This window comes from Anser anser (genome assembly GCF_964211835.1).
Source record: "Anser anser genome assembly, chromosome: 14".
NCBI classification, from domain to species: Eukaryota; Metazoa; Chordata; class Aves; order Anseriformes; family Anatidae; genus Anser; species Anser anser.
The window spans coordinates 11906659-11931640 of record NC_139735.1 but is presented as its reverse complement, the minus strand read 5'-3'; the positions used below and the strand labels follow the sequence as shown (position 1 = coordinate 11931640).

The following is a 24982-nucleotide window of genomic DNA, read 5'->3' as shown; positions in this document are numbered from 1 at the left end:
TCCCCCCCCTACACCCCCCCCCGGCTCCTTTTTTTTTTTAATGCCAGCGCTTGAGACGCATTAAAGCAGCAGGAGCGTTCGTCATTAAAATGGCAATTGCGACCCAGGCAATAAATTTTAACATCATAAAAGGCGCGGGGAGGGTCTCGCTCATCTGTTGCTCTTCAAAGAAAAGTGTTAGTTGCTTCCGAAAAATTGGGAAGAAGCAGGTGAGAGGCAGAGGGGCGGGAGCCCCGGCTGCCGGGGGAGCGGCGGCTGCGGGGGGGGGGCTCCGGGGCGCAGCGGCCGGGCTGTCCGTCCGTCCGTCCGTCCGTCCGTCTGTCCGCCCGTCCTCCCCCGGGCGGGGGCTGCGGGAGGAGGGGGGCCAGGCTGTTACTTTTTACAGGTGAAGGAGAAGTGCAGCAATCTGCCGCTTTACAGCCTGGCATTTCTCCCCGCGGGGTTGGTTTTTTTTTTTTTTTTTTCTTTTTTTTTTTTTTTTCCCCTTTATGTGTGCGCGTGTGGCGCGGGGGGGGGGGGGGGGGGGGATGAGCGGAGGAGAGCGCATTTGCTGTAAACATCCCTGCTCGGTGGGGTGGATCCGTCCTCCGCCCCGCCGAGCCGGGAACAAAAGGTGATTTGAAAACGCAGCGGCGGCGGGCGAAAATCAGGCGTGGACGCCCGCTCCTTAACCGCTGCCGTGCCGGGGCCGCGGGGGGGGCCCGGCCGCCGGGGGGGGGCCGTGGGCTGGGCAGGGCCGTGCCCGCTGCCCCCGGCCCCGCGGCGCCCGCCCGGCAGCGCCCGGCGCTCCGATAGCATCTCCCCGCGGCCGTCTGCCGCCGGAATTAGCCCTTGCGCTGGGACCGTTCGCTAAATAATTCAGGAGATTTCTTATTTATTTTTTTTTTTCAAGAAAGCTGTTTTCTTTTCTTCCTTTCCTTTTTTTCTTTTTTTTTTTTTTTCCAGGCTGTAGTATTTTCCAAGCCGGGTTTTAAGCGGGGGGGGTGTGGGGGGGGCACAGCCACGCTCATGCAATCCCGCCATGTGTTTACAGCTAAGCTCCCGGCGTTATTTAGGGATTGTAAAACCACAGCAGAGCTCTCTCTCCCTCGCTCGCTGCAGCCAATTTTTTTTTTTTTTTTTCCTCCATGCGGCTTTCATTGCAGCAGCAAAGGTCAGCCCTTCTCCTTTGAACGCAGCACCCCCCCCCCCCCCGTTATCAGATGAGGAAGCCGAGGGGGGACCGCAGCTGAAAGGCGTGCACAGGGGTGCCGGGGTCAGCGAGGCAGAGCCAGCGCGACGGCCCGGGGTGTGCTCGGGGTGGGGAGCGGAAAGAAAGGATGGAGGTGGCGGCGGTGGGAGGCTGGAGCGGGGAGAGGAGCCCCAGCGGCGCGGGGGAAGCGAGGGCCGACGGCAGAGAGCGTGTGAATAATGGGGGCAAATATAATATAGCTGATTACGTGCAGCTATTGCGCCGAGTCCCCGAGCCTGTCTCTGGAGAGCTTTTATGCTGCGAGGACAAAAATTCGCTGCCAGGGCGAACCGAGCGCGGCTCCGCGTGCGTGAGCGCGTGGCCGTGGGGGTGGCCCCGCGGTGCTCAGCTCCTGGGGGGGTTGGGGAGCAGAGCCCCCCCGTGGGGCAGCCCCCCCCGTGGGGCAGCCCCCCCCGAGCCGTGCAGCGCTTGGCGGAGGCTCCTGCAGGGAGCCCTTCCCTGCTGGCCCTGTCATAGCCAAGGCACCGAGCACGCCTCCAGACTTTGCCAGCAAATGGTTTTTAATTAAAACCAGAAGACGTTCCTCCATGTCCTGGCTCTTCAGCGATGACCACCGCTTACATCCTCCGCTTTTGGTCTTCCTTTCTGCACAGCTTGAAGCGCAGAGATGAAAGTAACCCAAAAAGCCCCAGAAAAAGGCAGCCGTAAAATCGCGCTGCCCAGACGTCCCCCTCTCCCTTCCGACCGGTGCTGCTGCCCTGGGGGCTCCCACCGCCGAGCCCCTGCTCCAGGCACCGTGGGGATGTGGGCGCTGGCCCGTGGGTGCTGGGGCGAGATGCTGGCGAGCGCCACGGCCCCGCGAACACGAGCCTCGAGACGTGACCGGAGCCGAGCGGCCGGTGGCCGTTGCCTTCAGCCCTTCTAAAAATAACAGCTACGAGCACCACCAGCGCCATGCGTCTAACTGGAACCAGCTTTCGAAACTCCCAGCTGGAAGCAGGTTTCAAAGTGTATGTGAGCCTTTCTGGGAAAGAGCAATTAAAAATAGCGAACAACTGAAAGCCGAGCCTCTGCCGCAGGTCCTGCACGTGCCCAGGGTGGCAATGGAGAGCCTGGTTTGTCGGAGCAGGCGTCTCTTACTGCTCGTCGTGGGGAGGCTTAGAACGAGGTCTGGAGGGGTGCTGTGGGCTGGGGCTGCCCCTCGCTGCCTCCTGCGTGCCCACAGCACGGTGCCCATCCCGGGGGCGCGGGGGGCACGGCGGCTCCCACGCCGCAGCCCTGCCAGCCAGAGCCCACTCGGGTGGTTTATTCCAGCATTTTCCCCAGCTGGCTGCCAGCACATTTGGGCTGGAGCTGGCAAGCGGCGTGCAGAGCTGGGGCCACATCCAGGCTGGAGCACAGCAGGGCAAGGGCAGGCTGTTCCGGGGGGATCTGATGGAGCCACATCCTACGGGGTCAGGAGGGATGGCAGGGGAAGTGCTCCAAGCATCCCTCATGGGCTTCAGTCCACTCCTCGTGGGTGCTCAGAGCAGAGGCAAGAGCAGAGGCAGGAGGACGTGCGGTGCCCTGGCAGCACCACCACCAGCCCCTGCACCCCTTGGGCAGCTCCACGGGGCTGCTCTGTCCCCAGGCTGTGTGTCGCCTGCCGGCCTTGTCCCCAGTCTGCTCGCGTCTCCTCCCACAGCCCTAACAGGAGCAACTGGGGCCACCGCAGAGTCCCTGGAGCTCCCCCGATGGCGGCTCCCTTGGCACTCGTTTCCTCTCTGCTGCGTTCGCACTGCTATGTCCTAATTCCCTAACGAAGGGCCGCGCGAGAGGAAGTCTTGCGGAAGCCCATCCTGGCAGCAGCCTTCCTGCTACCAATCAGCTCATCAGCCCCTTCACAAAATGATTTCCTAGGGGCTGGACGAGATCCGTTTCACGTATTTGGGCTGGCATAAAGCACAGACCTCTCCTTCCCGTCTCTACGCAATAGGTCCCCAGTTCTCCTCCCACCAATTTTGTGCTTATCAAGGTCACAAACCAGGGTGTCCCGTTCCTTCCTTTAAAATGCTGGCAAAACGCTCCGTTTTTCCTGCACCATCAGCACGTGGTGGATCCCAAGGTGCCCCGAGCGACACAAGTGCTCCCGGCGTGCTGAGCCTCGCACCAGTGCCTGAGGTCCTGCTGGTGCCCGTGAAGACGGAGGTGTCTTGTCATCGTCCTGGGATACCTGCTGTCCTGTGTGAGATGGGTTTCCAAACACAAGCGGGAATGTCCATCGCTGCAGCTTCTCCTCAGTCATGCACTAACGCTTGGCCCTTCCCTGGTGATGCTAGTGAACATAAAGCCCTCTCCCTTTTCCATTTTGCTGCGGTCTGGAGGGGTCCTGTACCCCTTGTCATCCCTTAACCATTTTCTCTAGCACCTACTGACTTCTCTCCCTTACAGCCTGGTAGCAACCTTCGAACGCAAGAAGAACGGGGAGATGTGATGGTCTGTGCGCGGAGCCACGGAGGCCCCCAGCCACGCAGCGAGGCCAGCCTCGGCACGCAGCCTCCCAAGGACATGGGAAGGCTGCAGTGCCGGAGCAGCCCCAGGGCTGCGCAGGAGCTGGGGGAGCAGACAGATGAACTGACACGGCCAAGGCTGTGCGGTTGGTTGGGAATAGATCTGCCATCGCCTGGCGTGTGCTCAGCCCGGCTGCCTGTTATCCATCTTGCAAGCTGCCAGTTTTAACAATGGACATGCTGTCAATTCTCCATAATAAAATCCTTCCTCCACATACATATATGCACAATCAGAGGCTTTTAGTAGGGCTTTTCATTTTCTTTTTGAGCCAGCCGCATTCATGCAACAACCAGCCAACGACATGGGCAATGCTGGGCACAAAGAGCGACGCGAGCAAAGCCGGGGCGAGGCGGGTGTCTGCAGCCCTGCAGCGGGGTCCCGGCGGGGCCGGCAGTGCATGTGAGCACACAAAACTGGTTTGCGTGTGGGTAATGCATCTAATGCAAACCTCCTTTTGAGCTGCGGAGGAAAAGCAAAACCCTGGGGAGGTGCTCGTGGGTGACGTGAACCTGGCGAGCGGGCAGGAGGAGGGCGAGGGCTCCCTGTGAGGATGCGGGGTGGGGGCTGAGCAGAGAGCAAGGGACCACAGGGTGCTGCAGGGGGCTGCAGCCAGGACACGGGGACACGGCCTCGGCTGCCCTGTTCAGTGCTGCCACCCCTGCACCCTGTGGGAGAGCAGGATGGGGTCTTGCGGGCACAGCACGCTACGGAGCCTCGCCAGGATCAAGCGGGAGACCAGGAGCCTCAGCCTTGCCGGTGCCAGCCTCGGCGGGGACGTGGGGGCTGCACAGGAGGAACAAGCCGGGGGGGGGGGGCAGCTGGTGTGTAGGCCCACGCAGAGGCTGTGCAGAGGAAGGAGAGAAGGGAAAATGGCTTCTTCAGAGCCCTGGACTCTGGGGAGGCAGGAGGGAGCCTCCTGAGAGGGAGAGGCTGTACTGGAGAGGCCAGGAGGCTGGGAGGCCAGGTGGCCCTGCCCAGGGGATGGGAGCCCAGCAGGAGCTGGGCTGGGGTGGGCAGCACCATGGCAAGCGGCTGGAGGGAGCTGGGGCTGGAGTTAAGCCCCACCAGTGAGCTGGGGGCAGAACCAAGGGCAGTGCCAGCGCAGCTCCCAGGTAGCAGCAGGGCTCTGCTGGAGCCCCAAACCCTAAGGAAGCTTGGCCAAGCCCCTGCACCCCACAGATGGGGGGAGGCACGGGCAGGAGCCCTTTCTCTTGGAGCCTGCCTGGGGGAACACGTCCCCACCCCGGCATTTCAGATGTTCTGGGCTTGGATCCTGGTTCCTGACCAGGTGGGGCAGAGCTCCAGCACTGCAGGAGAGCTCTTCCAGACTGTTGGGTACGTGCTGGGGTGATACGTGCACAGCCCAGGCGCGTTGCTGATAGCTGCTCCACGTGTCTCCCTATCCATGCTCTCCCTCCTGATTAGCAGCGGCTGTTTGTCTGATGGAAGGTGACAGCCTTTGGTAGACTCCTCCATTGCCCCGTGAGTCCTGATGCCTATTCCCCTCTACTGAGGGAACGGGAGCACTGGTGAGGGAGCACGCCCACCTTGCGGGTGACCACAAAAGTTCGGCTCTGCCCAAGGAGCACCTCCATGGCAGCCTCGAGAGCAAAACCAGAAGCTCGGGGAAACCCTGGTGCTCCTCACTGTGGGGTGGTGGTCAACTGCTGGAGCTGGCCCTGCAGTAGCCCAGTGGCTTGCATTTGCACTGAGGAGCCATCCAGCACTGAGGAGCCATCCAGTGCTTGGGACACCGAGATGTTCCCTGCACAAGATGAATACTCAGCAACACTTTGATGTCCATACCACCAGCGCTGCCAGCGAGACTCCTTGAGCATGTCACCACATCTGCCTTGCTTCACAGGCTTCCCTCTCCTCCCACCGCAGGCAGGGAGCAAGAGCCTGCCAGCCCCCCCTGCACCACTTGTGCCCCCACGGGGCCCCCGCAGCCACCCCAGGAGCTGTTGCAATGCCACTTGTGCGGTCACGATGGACACGGGCAAATACTTCTTGGGGAGGCATCTCCTGGGGCAGCGGAGTCTGGGCTGAGACAGAACGGTGAGCTGGGCTCAGCCTAAGGCCAGGTACGGCTTCTGTGAGGTGCGGAAGAAAAAGAGCCGGGGGGGGAGCACCCAGACCAAAGGCGACCGCAAGAGAGGGCTGCGGAAAGACACTGGGGAGGGGTGAGGTGGCACGCGTGGCAGGAGGAGCCCCTGTTGGTGGGAGGCTGGCGGGGTGAAGGTGCTGCTAGGCCTGTTTAATTAACTGGATCACTCCAGCAACACGGTGTGGCTTCTCCCAGCTGTGCTTGTCTGCAATACAGCCATCCCTGCTTCCCCAAAATACTTGGGAGGGCTGGAGTAGGCCAACTCCACCACCCTCATCGATGCTGCAGGGAGCCTATTTTAAGCCTTGCTAACGTAGGAGGATTAAATTTGGCTGGCTGAGACACGTCCTGCTCCCAGCTGTCCCCCCAGCCTCCCCTGAGGTTGGCAGCTCTGCGGCAGGCACGTCTCGTGATGCGGGAGGCTGCCCTGGCCCTCCAGGGTCGCCTGCCCTAGTGCAAGGGGAAACCAAAACCAGGGCATTTTCCATCTGCGCTACACATCTCAGGTTCGTGGCAAAAGCTCTTCCAGGGGCAGGAATCAACGGGTTGAAACGTGGAGTCTGTACACTCTGGGACCAAACCTGGCCAAGGCTGGCTTCGAGGCCCCCAGCCCCACGACTGCTCCAGCCCCTCTGCGAGGAGCAGGGACCTGGCCAGGCGTGCCGGGCTCTCGCCCAGCGCCCAGCCAGCGCTGCAGCAGCGCGGGGGCCTGCGGCTCTTCTCCCTGGCAGCGCGCTGCTGCGGGGGGTGGAAGCCAGCAGCGGCACGGGGCTGCCCCTGCCCTCCCACCGGAGGATGCAGGTGTCTGGGCAGCCCTGCCAAGCCCGCCGTGGTGCTTCGCCACCGCGCTCCCTGTGGGGTGCGTGGTCCTGTAGTTTGCCCTTACTGCTCTGGATTCCCCGTGCATTATATGCTCCTGGTCAGTCACGTACTTTTAGTAATTTATTGCCTGATTTATTCTTGGAGCACTTGCAGGAGAGCCCTGCGGAAAGCTGCATCTCGCCTGCGCAGATTTATCTGCCTAGAGCCAGCGGTGTAGGTACCGAGGAGGACATCACACCAGCCATCGCTGGCTGAGTTACCAACCAAATTTCCAGCTGGAGGAAATGAGGCAAGCGGTGGAGGGGACGGCGCTGATTTACACCCAGCCCACGGCCTCCTCCCGAGCACTGAGCTGGCCTCCGTCACTGATTACCGCTGCCATGGGGAGCGTCGCTCGATGGCTCTTCCTCAGTTTGCTCGTTTGGAAGATGGGGGTAATAATACCCATCACCTATTTGCCATGCTGTTGTGAATTTTCATGAGCTACCATCTGAACAGGGCTTTGAGCAGGAAAACTGCTGTATCAGCTCTAGGCAATGATAAACAATACTCAGCATTTACATATTCAAAGCACTTTGATTAACTCTTGGGGTTTAAGGACTTGATTCAATTCCCACCGAACTGCGATGGCAGCTGGACGGGGTTATCGGCAGCGCGGGGCGGCCGGGGCTGGGGGTGCTGGGGCCTCACCCCCCGCCTGCAGCCGCTTGGCGGAGGGGAAAGCCCTTGCCGAAGTCCCGCAGAGCACCTCGCGCCTTAAACCCCTGCCGAATAAAGGAGAAAGGAATAACGCGCATCCCCGCCTCGGTAAGCGGCGAGATCCTGCGATGCAAAGTGGGTGCAGAGCATGGAGCATCATCAGTTCTGCTGCAGACGCTGTAACCAGGTGTTAAATAGCTGTGAAATTCTAACTTGATTCATGCAGAAGCTGCCAAATAAAGGGATTTTTCTTTTCCTTTAACAAAAAAAAAAAAAAAAGACGGAAAGGAGATGGGCCGATGCCTCCTGCAATGCAAAGCGCTGTGGATCCAGAGCGGCCTCCCCCAGCCCGCCTGCGAATGCCAAGGGGGCAAATGCAGAGGAAACCAAGCCCGGGAGCTCACTTCATAATTTTATTCAGCGGATTTTTTTTTTTTTCTTTTCCTTTCAAGTCTTTTCAGCCCCATGATTTTAAATGGCCCCCCTCTGTCCAGCTGAAGATAAGTATCCCCCGGGGTGCCTCGTGTAAGAGGATCCTCCAGCATTATTATGAAGATCACCGGAAAACAAGAGCAAAACCTGAGGAAACTTTGGTCCCACGGTGCCCCATTGACTTCAAATCGTCCGGGGGGCTGGGGGTGCCGGGGAAGGGCCGTCCGCGGGGAACACAACAGTAGGGGCCAGCTCCCAGGCTGAAACCCCCCGAGGCTGCCGAGCCTCCAGGCAGCCCCCTCGGCTCCTCGTGCCACTAATGAGAGGCGCTCTGTGTAAAAGCGAGCGCGCCCTGCTCCAGCGCGGGGGCACAGCCGTGCCCCTGCCCGGCCGATTTTCGGCGCGGCTCCCGGGGCACCCTGCCGTGGGGAGGTGCCGAGGTGTCCGGCAGGCTCCCGGTGGTCCGGGCCCTGAAAAATCTGGCTCTGGCTGGGGAAGACGGAACCGCGGAGCCGCGCACATCCCTCCCCGGCGCTCGGAAGCAGCGAGCTCGGCCGTGCCGCCTGCCGTGCATGTGCGCTGCTCGGTTTTACAGCACGCCGAAAAAGGTTTCCCTGCCGGCAGGGTGAAACTTTGGGCGACGTCCCCCCGGCAGAGCGCACCGAGAGCAGCGGCCGGAGCAAAACCCTCGGCGCCCCGGGGGACGGCAGACCCCGGGGCTGGCCGGGGGGCCCCGCGGGGGTCCCCTGGGGGCTCTCGGGACCCGGCACCGGGGACACCTGCGGGGCCCCGGGGCTGCGGAGGACAAACCCCGGAGCGGCTCCGCCAACCGGGAGAGGGGAGGACACCGGGAGGCTCGGGGGGGGGGGGGGTTGTTGGGGGGTGTCCGGTGTCCCCCGTCCCCGCGGGCCACGAGGGGTGTGCGGGGCTGGGGGGCAGCGCGGGGCCGGCTCGGCTGGGGGGGGGGGAGCCGGGGGGGGCCGGCTCCGCCGTCCCGGGAGCCGGCGTGGGGCCGCGCCGCAGCCCGCGCCGCGATCGATCCGCATCGACCGTCCCCGCCGCGCTGCTCCACTTTCCAGCCAATGTCAGGCGGCGGCGGCGGCGGCCCGGGGAGCCCCGCCGGTGGCACCGCACACCCCGCCTGGCGCGCCGCCCGCGCCGCGCTGCCCCGAAGAGCCGGCCTGGACCGCGCCGCCGAGGAGCCGCGGAGCCGCGGAGCGGCGCCCCCGGAGCCCGGCCCGCGCCGCCGCAGCGGGCGCCGAGCGAGCCGGCGGAGCCCCGCTGCGGGACCGAGAGGAGGGGGCGAGGGCGCAGGGCGCCGCGCCGCAAGGCACCGCGCTGCCCCCCGGCAGTGCGCCCGCGGCTGCACCTGCACGCACGCCCGCGTGCACACCTGCATCCACACACACCCCATGGGTACCCCCCCACCCACAAGCACAACTACACCGACACCGACACGCACACCTACACGCACACCTACACCCACACGCACACCTAAGCACACGTACATCCACACCCACATGCACACTCACCCCTACACCCCCACCCACATACACACCTACCCCCACGTTCACACCCACATGCACACCTACACCTGTACCTACACCCACACCCATACTCACACACCTACACTTGCAACTACTCCTGCACCCATACCTACACCCACATTCACACCCACACGCACACCTACACCCATACCTACACCTGCACCCATACCTACACCCACATTCACACCCACATTCACACCTACACCCGCACCCATACCTACACCCATATTCACACCCACACGCACACCTACGCCCATACCTACACCTGCACCCATACCCACCCCCACATTCACACCCACACCAAACTCCACCCGGTGCAGCACCCCGCTGCACCCCACGGCCACACCGCTGCCCTGCAGGGCCCCGTGGCACCACCCTGCTCCTCACCCCGAGCCCACCCCGCAGCCCCGTCCTGCGGCCCGAAGTGACGCCGTGCCGGGTCTGTGCCCCGCTGCAGCCCTTCGCACACTGCCTGCGCTGGGAGGCCCCCAGGAAGGAGCGCGTCTGTCCCCAGGACCCCCACGCCGCAGGCCTGACCCCTCCACGCCCAGCCTCGTCCCCTCCTTAGCACCCACTGGGGACTGCTCCTACACGTGCCCAGCCCTGCGGCTGCTCTACCTGTGCCTGCCACCCCTCGCCTGCCCCAAGGGTGCAAGTGCCACGCACAGCCCATGGTTAAGGGGGTACAACAGCAACAGGTCCACCTGCTTGTCCCTCGCTGTCGCTCAGGATGGCTTGCCAGGTGGCCTCCACTGCCACCGATGCCTTCGGGGCTTTGGAAAGGGAAACGGCCCGGAGAGCTGAGGCTCCGTCCCAGCAGCGCCGTGCCCCGTCCCCACAGCACCCCTGTGTGCCGGGGCGGCGGGGCTGAGGGCAGCGGGCAGCGGCAGGGCACGGGGGGCTGGGTTGTTCCCTGGTAGCACAGCGATGTGACCAAACACTGGCTCCATTATCTCCTGCTCGGGTGCCTGCGTAAGCGTGAGGGTGACCCGCGCATGTTTTTAAATGCAGCCTTTGCACTAGGTACACAGAGCAGCGACTTCTACTTACCACGGAAACGCTCTCCCCAGACTTAATAGAACAGCTTTTGATTGCGTGGATAACGCTTCAAAACCTGTCTCGGTGTCTGCTCTCACCCCGGCTGCCTCGCAGCCAGCAGCACAAACAGTTTAAAAACAAGGCTGTCCTGAGCGTGGTTTTGAAATAAGCCCGTAATAATGCTCCGGCGAGAGCCCGCCCGAGGAGCAGCGCTGAGACCAAACGCTCGTGTGCGAGCACAAGCAACGCATTTTTCAAGGCGTCCTTTGTGGAAAAGCAGGGCCGGGGGGGGGGGGGGGGGGTGGATTTTTAAGTATCTGATTGCCACGCCGCCGACAGCGGTGACTTCAGAGGAAGAGGCGGATGGTTTTAACGCGTGGCGAAGCCGGCGTGCAGCGAGCCGCTGGCGGGCAGAGGGAGGGCGAGCTGCGGGGTACCGAGCTGCACCTGCACCGGGCCGGCGGCGCCCTGCTCCAGCCGCGTGCCCTGGGGCCGGGCACGGCTCGGGTGCCCAGCGCCGCACCCCCCCGGGACCACCCCGGCACCTCTGGGCCGCGCAGCCTGCGCTGAGCGTGCGGCCGTCCCGGGGGGACGGTGCCAGGGCAGGCAAAGCCAGGCCCTGGGGGCAGCCTTGGCAGCTGCTCCGTGACTCAGTTTCCCCCTCTGAGGCCGGCAGGGGGACGCTGCCCCCTCCGGCTCGCGGGGGGCGGCGGTGGCCGTTGGGCTGCCAGGCGGGCGGTTGCAGAGGCTTCCTGTTTCTGCAGGATCCGGCTGGCATTGTGCCGCACAGCGAGGGGGGCAGAGCCTCTTCTTGCACCTGCCCAGAGCATCTGCTAGGGAGAAAATCTCCATGGCAACTCTGCCGGCTCCTCCATCGCTGCTCCACCAGGGACAGGGGGCTCTTCCTCTGCCTCCCCCCACCGAGCCTGGACGTCCCTAGGGCCACCGGTGCCCCAGGAGCTCGTCATCTGGAAGAGGAGGAGGAAGGCTTTGCTGCCACCAAAGCCTGCTGCCCTTTTGTCCCCCTGTGCTGGGTGGGAGGCGATGCCATCCTCCTCTGATCCCTCCCCACGGGTGCTCCAGGTCCCAGGCCACCAGGAGATGAGACGGCAGCGTCGCCAAATTTAGGGGGTGGTTCCCTAGCTTGTAGCCAGCTGAAGGGAGGGCAGATGGCATCCCACTGTCCCAGCTACCTCCAGGCAGGACATGCTGCCTGGACAGCCCTCTGCCATGGCTGGAGGGGAAAGCTCTGCAGTTTCGGGGATGCCACCTGGGGTCCAACACAAGCAGGCCTGGAGCAGCAGCAAGCACAGCTGCACGATGCACGGCCCTTGCTGCTTGTTTGGGCATCCTGCCCCAGCAGTCCCGACGGGGGAATGCTGGCAGCAAAGCAGAGCCCTGACGTGTCCCCATCGCCTCGTGCAGGTGCAGGGGCAGGGATACGGGGTGCCCGCTTGGGTTGCGGGTCCTTGCCTGTTGGGTATCCCAGGAACCAGGGAAGCAGAGCGGAGTGGGTGGCACAGCCCCAGCACCAGCCGTTGTGCCCTGCCCCTGCTCCAAGGGAGCTCCACAGGCTCCAGGTGCTGGAAGAGCCATGGGAAAGGTGGAAGAAATGTTTCTCAGCTGAGACCAGGGTGGGAATGGAGGGAAATGGAAGTAGAAGCTGAGTTCCTGAGGGCCATGGAGACTGTCATCAAATCATCTAGCCCTGGTGTTCATTAAGGCACAGATGCATGGAGGGAAATACTGGATTTGAAGGGCTGGAGGGGCTCGGCTCTTTGCAAACCTTCCCCTGGCTGCAGAAGTGACTGAGGTACTGGCAGAAGGTTGCAGCTCCATGAAGGGCCTCAGTGCCACCAGGACCCCTCTGTGGCTTCCAGCTCCCAGGCACCTGTCCCCCCACAGCCCCAGCCTGGCTCTCCGTGGCTTCTCTCCTCCCTGCCCTCCAGCCGGGCTCTCATTCTCCTTGGCAGACCAAGGTCTCCCCGAGGCAACAAGCCTGCCCTGGGGAACTGGCCTTCTGGCACCTCCACAAGCCGTTTCCCCTGGATGGAGGTTTTGGGCACTGCTGGATTTAGGAGACACGTCGAACCATGCTCAGAGGCTGGCTGGGAGCAGCAGACGTCCTGGGACAGCTGACACCAGGGGACAACCCCTCCTTCCCTCGCCTCCTCCCTGAGCTGCAGCCCCTCTCCCGTGCGAGAGCATTTGGTCAAACCCCAGCTGCTGGAACCCCGAGCAATGCCCCCGTGCTCGTGTTTTCACACGGGGAACGCAAGCCAGTTCTGCAGTGCAAACAAGTAATTTAAGGAGGGAAGCCCAGCCCTTGTTCAGGGTGAGGACAGGTCCATTTTTCAAGTGCAGACAGATTACACTGCTACAGCAAGATGCTTGAAGGTTTCATTTTTCCAGCCAAGATGAAGGCAGTCCCCACAAGGAGAGGCTGTCTCTGCCCCGGAGAGTTTACAAAGGGAGGGTAAAGCATGTGACAGATAAAGGAGCAGCCTCTCTGCTTTATGCAGGGCAAAACTGAGCCACAGTGTGATTTGGGGACTCAGTTAAGTCCTGTGGGACATCAGCAGTAGCTGATGGCGAATGCAGATGGCCCAAATCCCAGGCTTTTGTCTGAATTGCTGCTGAATTCTCCCGAGGCAAAAATAGCGATTTCGATTGCCTCTGAAGCACCCATCGAGGTGCGGAGCCCTCGGGGAGGGGGAGCAGCCGCGGCACTGAAGCAAAGTCCCCCGGGACGCCGTGTGGGGCGATGGGTCCGGCGGGGCAGTGGGACACAGAGGGTGATGGCTGGGGCCAGGACAAGGCAGTTCGGGACCCAGAGCCCTGACCCCCAGCCACAGCGTTGCCCAAGGATTTCTAACTCCGGGCAGCGTTTGTCCCTGCCCGGGGACCTTGGTGGCAGGGCTGACACGTGGGCTCCGGCCGGGCTCAGGAGGACGGTGCTGCTTCTCCGGGCTGCTTGCAGGACACGGGCTTTGCCCTGTCCCCACTTACGTGCCAGGCGGTGGAAGAGCTCAGTCTTTGCTGTGGGCATAGCAAAGCGCTGGTTGGAAACTGCCCATGTGTGAAGATAAAATGACGGGAATGTCACGTCCTGCAGCCGCCGTCTCCGGGAGCTGCCGAGATTGGAGCTGCCAGCGTGAGGCTCTGCACTGATCTGGGGCTCCTCATTTCACCCTCTTACAGACGTGGCCTGGGGGCTTTGCCCGGAGCAAAAGCAGGAGGCGCCGAGCCCCAGGACCTCCCTGTGTCCCGCTGCTCTTGAGTGTGGCCCAGCCACCCCATGAATGCCACTGGGAGGGGGGGACAGGAGCTGGGATGCTTGGAACCTGGGCAAGGTCTGGACAAAATGTGCTCATCACCCTGATTTGGACCGGAATCTGCTATTTTAGTAGCTGTGACCTAATGCTCTGTAGGTGCCTTTGAAAATAGCCCAGAGCGCGGGCTAGCAGAGGCTGGGTGTCAGCAGGGCTCTGTCCCGAGCTGCCGTGGAGCAGCACCGGCCGTGCTCCCCTGGTCCAGCAAAGCAGGGCAGCTCCACGAAGTCCCGAGGAGTTTCAGTGGCGAGTGACAGTGTTTGATCCAGAAAACGCCCTGGGTCGTGGCAGTACATGAGGACAGGGAGAGCCGACAGAGTGCAAGGAGCAGTGCTGAAAGCCTGCATTAAAAGCAGTATCAAAACCAAGCTTTTTCCCGTGAAATAATCTGTCTGGAATTAAATTATTTTTCCCGACGGCAGCCAGCTCCTGCAGGGGTTAACTGCAGCCCCGTCTAGAGAACTGTAAAAAGCGTTTCCGAAATGTTTCCACTGCCCGTTGTTTTTACGGCCAGGAAAGGCAGGGCAGGCCTGGGCAGGAGGCGGCCGCGGGCGGAGGCTGAGGGTGGAAGGCTCGGCGCGGAGGCTGGGTGCGGGGGGCGGCTGCAGGGAGCCCCCGCCACCGTCACCACAACACCGACATCGCTGGGCTGCCGTGGGCAGGACGGGCTCCGGCCAGCAGCTTTCCAGAAGGGTTATGGAGAGGCTGGAGTGTGGGGCTGCAGCTGGGGACGGTGCGGGCGCGGGCAGCCGGGGCAATGCCTCCTCCCTTGCCTGGTGCTGATGGCCGAGACCTTCGCCAGTCTCAGAGCAGGGGGAGGAGGAAGCGGAGCCCCGCGGGCAAAGCGGGAGCGGGCGCAGAGCGTGCAGGGCCGAAGGGCAGAGGAGTGGGTGCGACCGCCCGCCTGCTCCCCTCTGCCTGCGCTGGGCTGCCGGGCTCCGTCACCGTGCCCTGGGCTGGGACACGAGGGCTGAGAGAGGCAGAGGGTGGGCACCGGCTTCCTGGGCACCCCAAATCTCGCTCTCGTGCTTTGCTCCGGCACAAGCCAGGAGGTTCCCCCAGGCTGAGCCCTCTCCTGCCACCCCCAGCCCTCCCTGCAGAGCCCCCCCAGCACTGCCCTTGCTCCCTCCTGCTCCTTTTCACAAACCCTGGCTCCCGGCATCCTCCAGCGCTTTCAGACCAGAGAGGCTTCCAAGTGCTTTATACTTAGCTCAGGCACAGAAATCAGCGTCCAGGCTGCGGCAGAGCAGAGGCAGCCAAGTTTGATTTGGGCAAAAAGTATATTGAATTCCCTGACCTGCCTAAAATAAGGAGGTGAAGCGGGAAGGCGGCCGAGGAGCCACTGCTGGAAAGCGACGTCTGCATGCACACGGAGGAGCAGAGCAGGGCAGGGCTTTAACCCCAGGCTGAAGGATAAATGAAGAAAATGTGAGGCTTTAGGAGCAACAGAAGCGCGGAGCTGAGGTTTCTGCAGACGTGTGCCTCCAGGCTGGGGGCCAGCTCGCAGCCGGGCAAGCAAGCAGCCGATGGATGCAGGCGTTCGGTGGCCAGGCTTGGACCAGCTGGGTGGAGGTGAAGGGCTGGGGAATTTTTATTTTCGCTTTGTGCCTTTCCTCGCTCTCAGACGTAATGAAATGCAGGAGCCAGCATTAATGCACCATTAAGACTGCAAATTTCAGCACGCAGCCATCGGGAAATGCAAATACTCGGGTCCACTGTCAGCTCCACCTCTGCTGTGACAGCAGAGGAAGGGGCTGGCGCGGGGCTGACCTTTGCCACCACCACCAAATCCTCGGCGGCTCCCCGCTTGTGGCTCTCGCCCCCCTTGCTGAGCCCAGGGCTCCTCTCCCAGCAGCGCTGGGGCTCGGGGGTGACCCTCGCCGGGCCACCAGGGACGGCAGCCTGAGCCGGGGAGCGAGGAGGGCTGGGGGCGGAGGAGGCTGAAAGGAGCCCTTTTAGCAGCCGGCGAGCACCGTCTGTTCCACCTTGCAATTGTACTGTGCTTCGCTGGCAGGGACCTGCTTTTCCATAAATTTGGGTGGAAGGGAGAGCTTGGCAGAGCCCTGGGCTGCAGGGAAGGATTTACTGCTGCTCTGGCTGCTCCACGTTCTCCTCGCAGGGCTGGGGCTCCTGCGTGAGTGCTCAGAGGCGGCGGTGGCGGAGGAGGAGGAGGAGGATGGAGCCTGTGCTGGCATCTGATCAGGATTGCTTCGCCCTGCTCCCACAGAGGGTTTGAATCTGCCCCTGGGCTGTGAGGAGCAGCGCTCACAGGGGCACGCTGCCGTGGCCGTACATTATGGAAAGACAAGCGGGGCCGGGTGGGTTTTGTCTTCTCGCCCTTCAATTGTGAGCTGCCGGGATGACAAGGCGGCCGCCACGATGCCTGCGTTGGGATGCTCTGCCTCGTGGCGACTTTCTATTTATTCTCTCCTTTTCTCCTGCTTGCTCTCTTTAAGTTGAAACAAGAGTCAACCAAGGGGGGAAACGCATCTCAGACGTCTGTCCTCTCTCCTCTGCAGCGAGCGCAAAATAGGTATTGGCCGTGTTTCCCGACGGAAAAGCGAGGTCTGGGAATGGATGAAGGCTTTTCCAAGGCTTTGGAGCAAGGTGTGGACAGCGCTGAGAATAGCATCTCGAAATCTCAACTGCCAAGCCCTTAGCCTAACCAGAAGGTTATTCTTCTTCCCTTATGCTCATACATATCCATTAGGATGAGACCATATGTGTGAGATGTAGATGAATTTCTTTCCTCTTGACAAGTCCAGTTGGTCTTCCTAGGTAAGGAAATGGTGATCTGTTCCCATCCAACTCTGGGCTGGCTCTCTGCCGTGCTTTCTTGAGTTGTGTTTGCCCCGGAAGAAATGGAGCTATGACTCCGATGGTGCCCAAAGCAGCTTCAGGCCCAGCTCTACGCCACCTTCGGGGGCTTTCAGTGACAGAGGTTTTGGGGGAGCTGCAGAGGTTTCCTCCCTGAGCACAGGAAGCCTTCAGTGGGGGGGAGCAGAGAGGTGAGGTGGGGTGGTGGGGGGCCGGTCCTGGTGACAAGCCATGTTCCTGGACAGGCTGCGGAGGGTTCTTGGTGAGGAGGTGGCCTCCCAGGCAGCAGGAGCAGCAAGGCGAGTGCACCCTACTGCTGCTGCTCTTGAGGAGGCTGCACGAGGTGCTGCGACCCCGCAGAAGACCCAGATGGGACCCTTGCACATCTCTGTTTGCCTGAGCATTTGCTGCCACCCTTTCAGTCAAACTCTGCTATTGAAGGGTCCCTTGAAGATGAAGCAAGGAGAGACGACTTCAAGGTGGCTTAGGAGGTTAAGGAGCAAGCCTGTGATGTAAGAGATGCCTGGTTATTGCTCAGCCCCTAAGCTCCCTTTCTGGAGGAAGACATATCTGGACTTAGTGGGTCCTTCTGACATCTTCCAATCCATTACAGGCTGCAGATCAGCGCGGGGTGGCATCAGCCTGGATGACGGATAGCGTTTAAGAGCTCGAGGGGGACAGGTTCCTATACCCATACAGCCAGATCTGTCAGCTCCTTTCAATAGCATTGATCGCAAGTTGCTGCTGGTGTCTTTACGGCCAGAATATGGGAGCACAGAGGAGTGCCCTGGGCCTGGGGCACTTTTCCAGCACACAGGTGTAAGTGCAAGGGTGATTGCTCCCTAAGACAGGGGAGCTGGGCAAAGGAGCCCAGCCCCAGAGGGGAAGGTGCTCTGGTGGCAGCAGCAGTGGCCAGGGCGCTGCTGGAAAGAGGGGTTGTGAAACGGGAAGCGTGTCCGGTGGGATCCCACAGCGTCAGGACCCAGTGCACTTCTCTTCCCAGAGACCTCTTTGAATGCTTCTTCAGAGACCCCCCACGCCGCTGTCCTCGCTGTCACAGGGCTCTGCACCCAGGCCTGCCCAGCTGGGGCAGCAGCTCCCCAGCCGGGGACCTGCCCCGGGGCTTCCCTGCTAGGTGGGGAAGGTTCCCCGTGGAGGCAACCCGGACACCACCTTCCACCCGTGCCCATTGCCAGCTGCTGGCCCGTGCACACAGGCGTGCCCGGAGGGATGCTACTGTGAGCCAGGGCTTGCACTGCGAGCTTGCCTCCAGGTCATTGCTTCTCTGTGGTCCTCAATAAAACAGAAACGTGCCCAGATGATACCCACCGTGGTTCTCAGGGACTCAGACCCCCGAGATCTCCTTCAGCATGGGGCCGTGAGCCCTGCCAAGGCTGCCTTTTCTCAAGGTCTGTCCCCGCTGAGGGCTGCCTGTGGGCAAGCTGGCTGGGCAAGACCTCAGGGCAGGTGGCATGGAGGTAGATGTGCTGGGGGAAGGTGGTGCCCTGACTGCCATCCTGGTGAGGGGGAGGCCAGCACGGCTTCTGTGGTTGTTCCTCCACAGCTCCTGACTCAAGCGTGCCCAAATTAGCTCTTGCCATAAGTAACTTCTGATATTTCCCGAGGAAATCATTTCACTTACATATCTTCCTCTAAAATTGCAGTTGCCTTCAACCATCGGTGTTTGCTCGGAGTGCTGCTGCAGGCAGGAGCGATTCAGAATCTGTCCCTGCAGTCCCCGCTGTGGGGACTTGTGAGGAGGGGGCTCCCTGAGCAGACATCCTTTCCTCACCCTTCCCAGGTGCTGGGGCTGAGGGGTGCTGTCCTGCCATGGGACCGGTGCTGGATTTGGTGGTGCGAGGGATGGACAAACAGGGCTGGCCAGGAGAAGCAGCATGGAAGGATACAAGTGGAAGAGCTTTTCTTCTGTCTGGCTTGTTCTGGATTTCAGCTTCCACCTCGGTCTGAGAACAGACGCTTTTGTGTCGCTGGTGTCCTCCCAGACTTGGCTGCTGAGCAGGTGCCTGGGGAGAGCCAAAAAGCTGCAGGCACTGGCAGAGCTGTGCTGCTGTGTCCCAGGACGAGTGTCCCCGTCCTTCCTGAGGGTCACGGGGTTTGCTGCTCCTTTTTGGCTGGCAGGGCTGGGGCACCGGCCTCCGGCCGCTCGCAGCGGCCACGTGCAGCGGGAGCCACCAGGAAGGGACCCGGCCGCGTCCCGGCTGCCCGCCCAGCCTGCGCAGGCAGATGGCTTTTGCAGGGCGCTCCGGATGCTGGAGCGAGGCTATTTTGGACCACGTGGGCGTCTGAATTCCAGGCGAATCCCTGCTCTAAAAAACGCCTGCCAGGGTCCCCGGAGGTGGGAACGCTGCAGCTCGAGTGTCCTCGCAGCTCCTCTGCTGCCACGCCGTAGGCGTGCTGGCAGCACCGCCCGCTCACCGCGCACTGGTCCCACGCGCCTCTGGGCTCTGCGGAAGCACAGCGCGTGCTTTTGCCCTTCTCCTCTGTCCCCAGGGCACCCTGATGCCCCCACGGGGTCCCAGCCCCCTTGGCACTGCCGCAGGCAGCTGCTCAGCCCACAGAAAAGCCTGCGTGGTGGTGGGGGCGGGGGGGGGGGGTGGTCCTGTCTCGACCCCCAGCTGCGGACCCACGTTGGCCACCAGGCTGCCAGCTCCATCCACCTTCCCACCGGCAGGGAAAGGGCACCGAGCCACCGGCCGCTGCCCTCGCCCTGCAGCGCGGGGACGAGCCGCTCTGCCACCATGCCGCGCACGGCGGGGCGCACGCAGCCGCGCGGGGTGGGAGAGGGCAGAGGGAAGGCGGCTTCCTGCCCTTCTCCCAACTGCCGCCGCGCGTGTTTGCTTTGAGGCCCGGGTCCCTCCTGCCAGGACATTCCCGGGCAACGGCTGCTGCAGTTTGCAAGGAGTCGTGGGACAGCCCCGACCGCAGCCGCCCCGTTCCCGGCTGCGCCGGCCAGCCCTGCGCGCCTGCCCCCAGCTGCGTCCCCCCCGGCCCCGCGCTGGGTCCCACGGAGGGGGGGGGGGGAAGATCCGGCCAGGGCCATGCCGCAGGAGCTCGTCCCCCCCCCTGGCCCTTTCCGGGATGGGGTGGCCGGACCCAGCACGTCCCTGGGAGCAGGGGCCAGGACGAGCCACTGCGGCGAGTGCCCGCCATGTGGGAGACAGCTGGGGTTAAAAATTAACACAGACAGAGCCTCAATTAATGCGTGGCGCGGCTGGCCGAGGGCTACGTGCTGCTCCGGGCATGCAGCTCTTGGGGCCTGAAGCTTCTGCGCCCTGAAAGCCGGTGCTGGCCTGGGGGGGGCCTCTGGGCTGGGGGCCAGGGGGTGCCTCTGCAGGGCTGGGCATGGAGGGGCTCACTCCGACCGGCAGGTTAACACCCAGAGCCCGCCTGCCGCTTGCCGCCCCATTTTCCTGCGGCACCAAGGAGCAAGCTGCTTTCTCCAAAGATGCCGGGCTTGCAGCAGCCAGCTGGGGTGGGGGCTCCCCCAGCGCTGCATCCAGAGCAGCTTCGCAGCACTGCACCCTCCTGAGCGCCCTGGTGCTGGGTGCTTTCCAGCAGGAACCCATCTCAACAGGCGTCGGCGGCTGGGGGAATCCAGGCCCCCACCTCAGGGGTGTTGCCAAGGGGCTCACGGAGAGGCGCTGACGTTCGCGTCTGTCCGGATTTGGGTCCCTGCAGCCCTGCATCCGTGCTGGGTCGTGGCACGGAGGAGGTGGTGAGCGGGTGCCAGCTCTGTAACCCACTTGGATCACAGCGGCTGGGCTCAGGGTTTTCGGGTTGGGTTTTTTTTGGAACGCGCTTGTGCGCAGGAGGTTGTTGGGACGCATCTTCTCACGCAGCCTTGGCAGCCCTCCAGCCGCTGTCCCACGGAGCCCCGCATCCCGCTGGCATCCCGGGGCCGCTGTACCTGCGCGGACCCCGCCGTCACCTCCCTGCCTGGCCGCTGGCCCGCCGCCCGCCCGGCTCCGTCTGCAGCGCTCGGGTGCCGGCCTCGGCTCCCCGCTGTTATGCCAGCAATGCTGCGGCTGCCCGGCCCCGGGCCTCCGCCTGGAGCCGCGCAGAGGTCCTGGATTTGCTCAGCAGCCGGGGAGAGGAGACAGCACAGGGCCTCGCTGCGGGAGCCACGTGCCCTGCGTGGCGGGGCAGGGTTTGGCACCGCTTCTGGCACACACGGGCTGGAGGCAGCGCTGCTGCTTGCACGCCTGCTTTCCGCCCTGTCCCCTCATCCTCCGGCCCCCGTCCGCTTTCATCGCCACCCTCACCCGTGCGCCCTCCATCCCCGTCCTCTCTGCCCTCCAGCCCCATCCCCCTCAGCTCCCACCCCACCCCCCTCGGCCCCCACCCCCACGCTCCTCACCTTCCCTCCCCAGCCCCTGTGCTCCCCACCCCCCTCCTTGCCCTCTGTCCCGCAGCCCCGGGGGTCACCGCTCCCACCGCCCCCGGCAGGCTGCGGGAGAAGGTCCTGGGGCAGGGAGGAGGCCCAGGGGCCGCCTGTGCCCGGGGCTCAGCGTCCCGGCCTCCTTTCTGCTGTACAGGAAGGCCGGGAATTTCTCCAGAGCAAAGGCAGGTCCACGTGGATTTAACGGGGTTGCACGGGGAGCAGCCGCTGGCGCTCAGGACCCGCCTAGCACGTCCCGTGCTCTCGCAGCAGGATGTGGGGCAGTGGGTACCAGCGCCAGGGATGCTCAGGAGCCCGGGGGGGGGTCGCCGGGCTGCAGCCCCGGCTTTGCTCCCTGCTTCCTGCGTGGTGCTGAGCAGCTCACGACTCGGCTCCGTGCCTCAGTTTCCCCTCTCAGGGCTGGTCCCGGTGGGCTGGGCTCCCCCACCGCATCCCACGGGCACCAAGCGCCGTTAGGCAGCCCAGCATGCTTGGAATGACTTCAGCCCTCAGCACAGGTACTTCCCATCGACTCGAGCTTTCCAAATAAGCCGAGAGTGAGATCATGCTACGGTGTGTGCAAAACCCAGGCGCAGCTGCTGCGGGCCCTGCCACCACCCTGCCTTTGCGAGGGGGAAGTCGGCTCCATGGCGGCACTGGTAGGTTAGGACAAACCCAGGTCCGTAAAAATGGGGAAAAAAGGGCAAAAGAAATGCACTGGAGCCCCACGAAGCCCGTGGCAGCGTAGTGGGTGGACTCATGGCGATGAGTCCACCCGCTAGGTGGCTGTGGGCTCCTACGGGCTTCGTAGGTCACTGCTCAGGGTGCGGGCAGGGGGGACCTGTCCCTCTCCTGTGCCACCAGTGCCACCAGTGCCACCAGCATCCACAAGCCTCGTGTGAGAACTGAGGCACGGGCGAGTCTGGCCGCCTGCGCAAGGACCGGGGTGAGGAGTGGGACGGGTGGCAATGGTCCCTCGTGGGGTCCTTCAGCCGTGGGGCTGGCCCCACAGCCACACTCGCCCCCACAGCGCCTGCTGTCCCCGCTGCAGCACTGGAGAAGAGAGATTTTTTTATTTTTTATTTTTTGGAAGTGCCCGTGCGGGGCTCGAGGCACTCGTGGGGAAGCGAGAGCATCGTCACACCAGCAGCAACCGCATTTGAAAATCCCAGTTGCTAAATATGTGAAACTTGCATAATTAACAAGACGTGTATCAAATACAAACAACGCATTCACAGCGCTTTCACGTTATGGTTCCTACCCCCCGCACCCCCTCGTTGCACCGTCTACATTTTTGTTTCATTTAAAGACTCAGGCAGGGTGGGAAGTGATTTTGTATTCCTGTGAAAAAAAAAATCAACGGCAACAAAAACGAGTTTCATTTTTGTCAGTGTTTTCTTTTGGAAGGTTTTGGATATTTGCTGGCAACCAAAAAGGCTGCAGGACCGAGGGCTTGTTGCTGTTTGTCCCTGGAAAGCTGCAGTGCTCTCTGCTGAAGAGCGAGTTTTAATGAATTTTTAGCTCCAATTTTTCATTTCCCACCACTCAAAACTGGGAAAGAAATCCCCCAAACTCTGGGCTGCGTGCGTTTTAGCGGAGGCTTGGTACTCAGCCTCGCTCGAGCGGAGCGGGGACGCATCCTGCAGCCAGCTCCACCGTGCCAGGGGAAAGAAAAATGATGCAAAAAAAAAGTTTTGCAGAAAACTTCTCAGCAGGGTCCAAACCGGGGAGGTGTTCGTCCCCTCCCTCGAGGTGAGGCATCATTTCTGAAGCCTCGATGCCGTGCGTTCAGGGGAATTTCTGAAGCGTGGCCAGCGGTGACTGCGCTGGGGGTATCAGTGAGACCGGGGGGCCCGGTGCCCCCCAGGGATGGCCGACATGCTGCGGGGGGGAGCGGGGTGTCCCAGTCCCTCGCCCCCGCGGGCTGGGGGGTGGCGGCAGCCTTGGGGGCGCTGGGCTGGGGGACCCAAGCACCGTCCCTGCCAGCAGCAGAGGTGTTGGGGGCGCTCAGACCGAAGGGGTGGCCTCGCCCGCCTGCCCTGTGCCAGCTGGGGGGCGGTGGGATGGGGCACGCGCCGAGGCGAAACGTCACGGGGTGGGGGACAGGGGAGCACCCTGGGGCGGTGGCGGCACGGGGGGGGGTGACACCCGTGGGGACGGATGGGGGGACAGGGCAGGCAGAGGGGTAGGACGGCGAATGAGACGTGGGGGAGCGCGGTGGGGGGACACCCTTGGGGCAGGTGGGGCTGGGGGTAGCATGCCAGGGTGACATCGCAGGGGTGCGGGTGGGCCGTGGGGGACACACCGTGGGGACACCCGTGGGGCAGGTGGCACAGCGGTGTGACACTCCGCGTGGGTAGGGCGGGCCGTGGGGGTCACAGCGCGGTGACACCCCCCAGGTGTGGATGGGACACAGGGGACACCAGGGGTCACAGTGGGGTGACACCATGGGGGGGGACGGGACATGGGGGGCACGGCCCGTGGGGGGCACGCCGCGGTGACACTGCTGGGGACAGACGGGACACGGGAGGCACACAGCAGTGACACCCCATGGGAGCAGACGGGGGGGGGGGATGTGGGGGCCACGCGTGGGGGCTCGGAGCACAAGGACACCCCCAGGGGTCAGCGGGACGCAGCGGGTGTCCCTCGGCAGTGACACCCGTGGGGGCGGGCGGGACGCGGGGGGCACTCGGCCACACGCCTGAGGGTCGGTGGGACGGGGGGGGGGGGCACAGCCCAGCGACACCCCACGGGGGTCGGCAGGACGTGGTGGGGGGGGGACGGGACGTGGCGACGCCACCCGTGGGGGCGGGTGGGGCGCGGGGCGGGCACCTGCGGGCGACACCCGTGGGGGTCGGGGGACACGGACACGGGGGAAGGGGGGGGACACACAGACAGGCGTCGGGGACACCCGTGGGGGCGGGCGGCTCGCGGGCAGCGCTCGGTGCCGACCCGGGGTGGGGGGTGGGGGGTCGGGCCCCGGGGGGGGGGGGGGGGCGGGGGCGGGGGGCGGCGGGCGGCGCGCGCGTGGGGCGGCGGGGGGCGCGCGCGGCTCGGCGCGGCTCGGCGCGGGGCGGTCCGGTCCGGTCCGGGTTTTGCCGGCAGCCGCGGGCAGCGGCCGCGGCAGCGCCGTGCAGCGCGTTTCGGGGGCTGTGCACTCCCAGAGCGAGCGGCGATGTGGAGGTGGGTGTGCGGCGGCGGCGAGGCACCGTGCCCGCCTCGGCTCCCCTCTCGGCGGGCCCCCTCCCCGGCACCGGGCAGGTGCTGAGCCCCCGGCGGCGCGCCCCGGCCGCCCCACCGCAGCCCCCCCCCCCCACCCCCCCCCTCCCTCCCCTTCCCCTCCGCCGCGCCCCGGCCGCGCTGCCCGGAGCGGCGGCGGCGGCGGCGGCGGCTCCGTGCCCCAGCCGCGGCTCCCGCGCCCGCGCCCGGACCGCCGGTAGGTGCCGGCCCCGCGGGGCCGCCCCGGCGGGCGGCGGCGGCGGAGTTGGGGGAAAAAGTCTCGGGAAAAAAGTTTGGCGGGGGGCGGCGGGGGAAGCGGGGCGGCGGGGCCGGGGGCGGCGCGGCTGCTGCGCCTCGCTCCGCACCGCTCCGCACCGCTCCGCGCCGCTCGGTGCCGCTCCGCCCGTCCAGGCGGCGGTGGCGGCGGCGGGGCGCGGAGCTGGCCGCCTGCCCGCCTGCCCGCCCCGGGGCCCGCCGGTGGCGGCGGCCGCTGCTGCTCGAGCGGCGCCCGGGCGGCCCCGCCGCCTCCCCGGGCTGCCGGCGGCCGCCTCGTAACGAGCAAAGTTTTTGCCGGCGCGGCCGAGCCTGCCCCCCCTCCCCCCCCTTCCCCGCCCGCCCGGGATGCGCTACCGGGCGGCGCTGCCCGGTGCCGGCTGGCGGCGAGGCCGCCGGAGACGGGGCCGGGGGTGGGAGCGGGGGCGGAGGACGAGGAGGAGGAGGAGGAGGAGGAAGAGGCCGGAGGGGGGGGGGAGGTGGCGAGCCCTCCCCGCCGCCCCAGGCCGCCGCAAGCATCGCCGCCGCGGCGTGCCCGGCGCGGCCGCCGGTGGT

The 24982-nt window shown here is 64.1% G+C and overlaps 1 protein-coding gene and 1 long non-coding RNA gene across 6 annotated transcripts in view; both read left to right on the top strand.

Moving 5' to 3' along the window:
* Positions 1-980: 980 nt before the first annotated feature.
* On the top strand, positions 981-3968 carry LOC310881423. The gene is made up of 2 exons (XR_014572365.1): positions 981-1153; positions 1846-3968. It is a non-coding gene; the product is annotated as an uncharacterized lncRNA (long non-coding RNA).
* Positions 3969-23982: 20014 nt separating this feature from the next.
* CXXC5 (CXXC finger protein 5) overlaps positions 23983-24982 on the top strand; it is a 39323-nt gene continuing 38323 nt past the window's right edge. For 4 of the 5 annotated variants that reach the window (XR_014572191.1, XR_014572192.1, XM_083798115.1 and 1 more), the window contains exon 1: positions 23983-24118. The gene's annotated coding sequence lies outside the window, so the exon portion shown is untranslated. Of the gene's footprint in view, positions 24119-24241; positions 24372-24982 lie in introns of those variants that run through there. The other variant, XM_083798114.1, reaches the window with a different exon arrangement.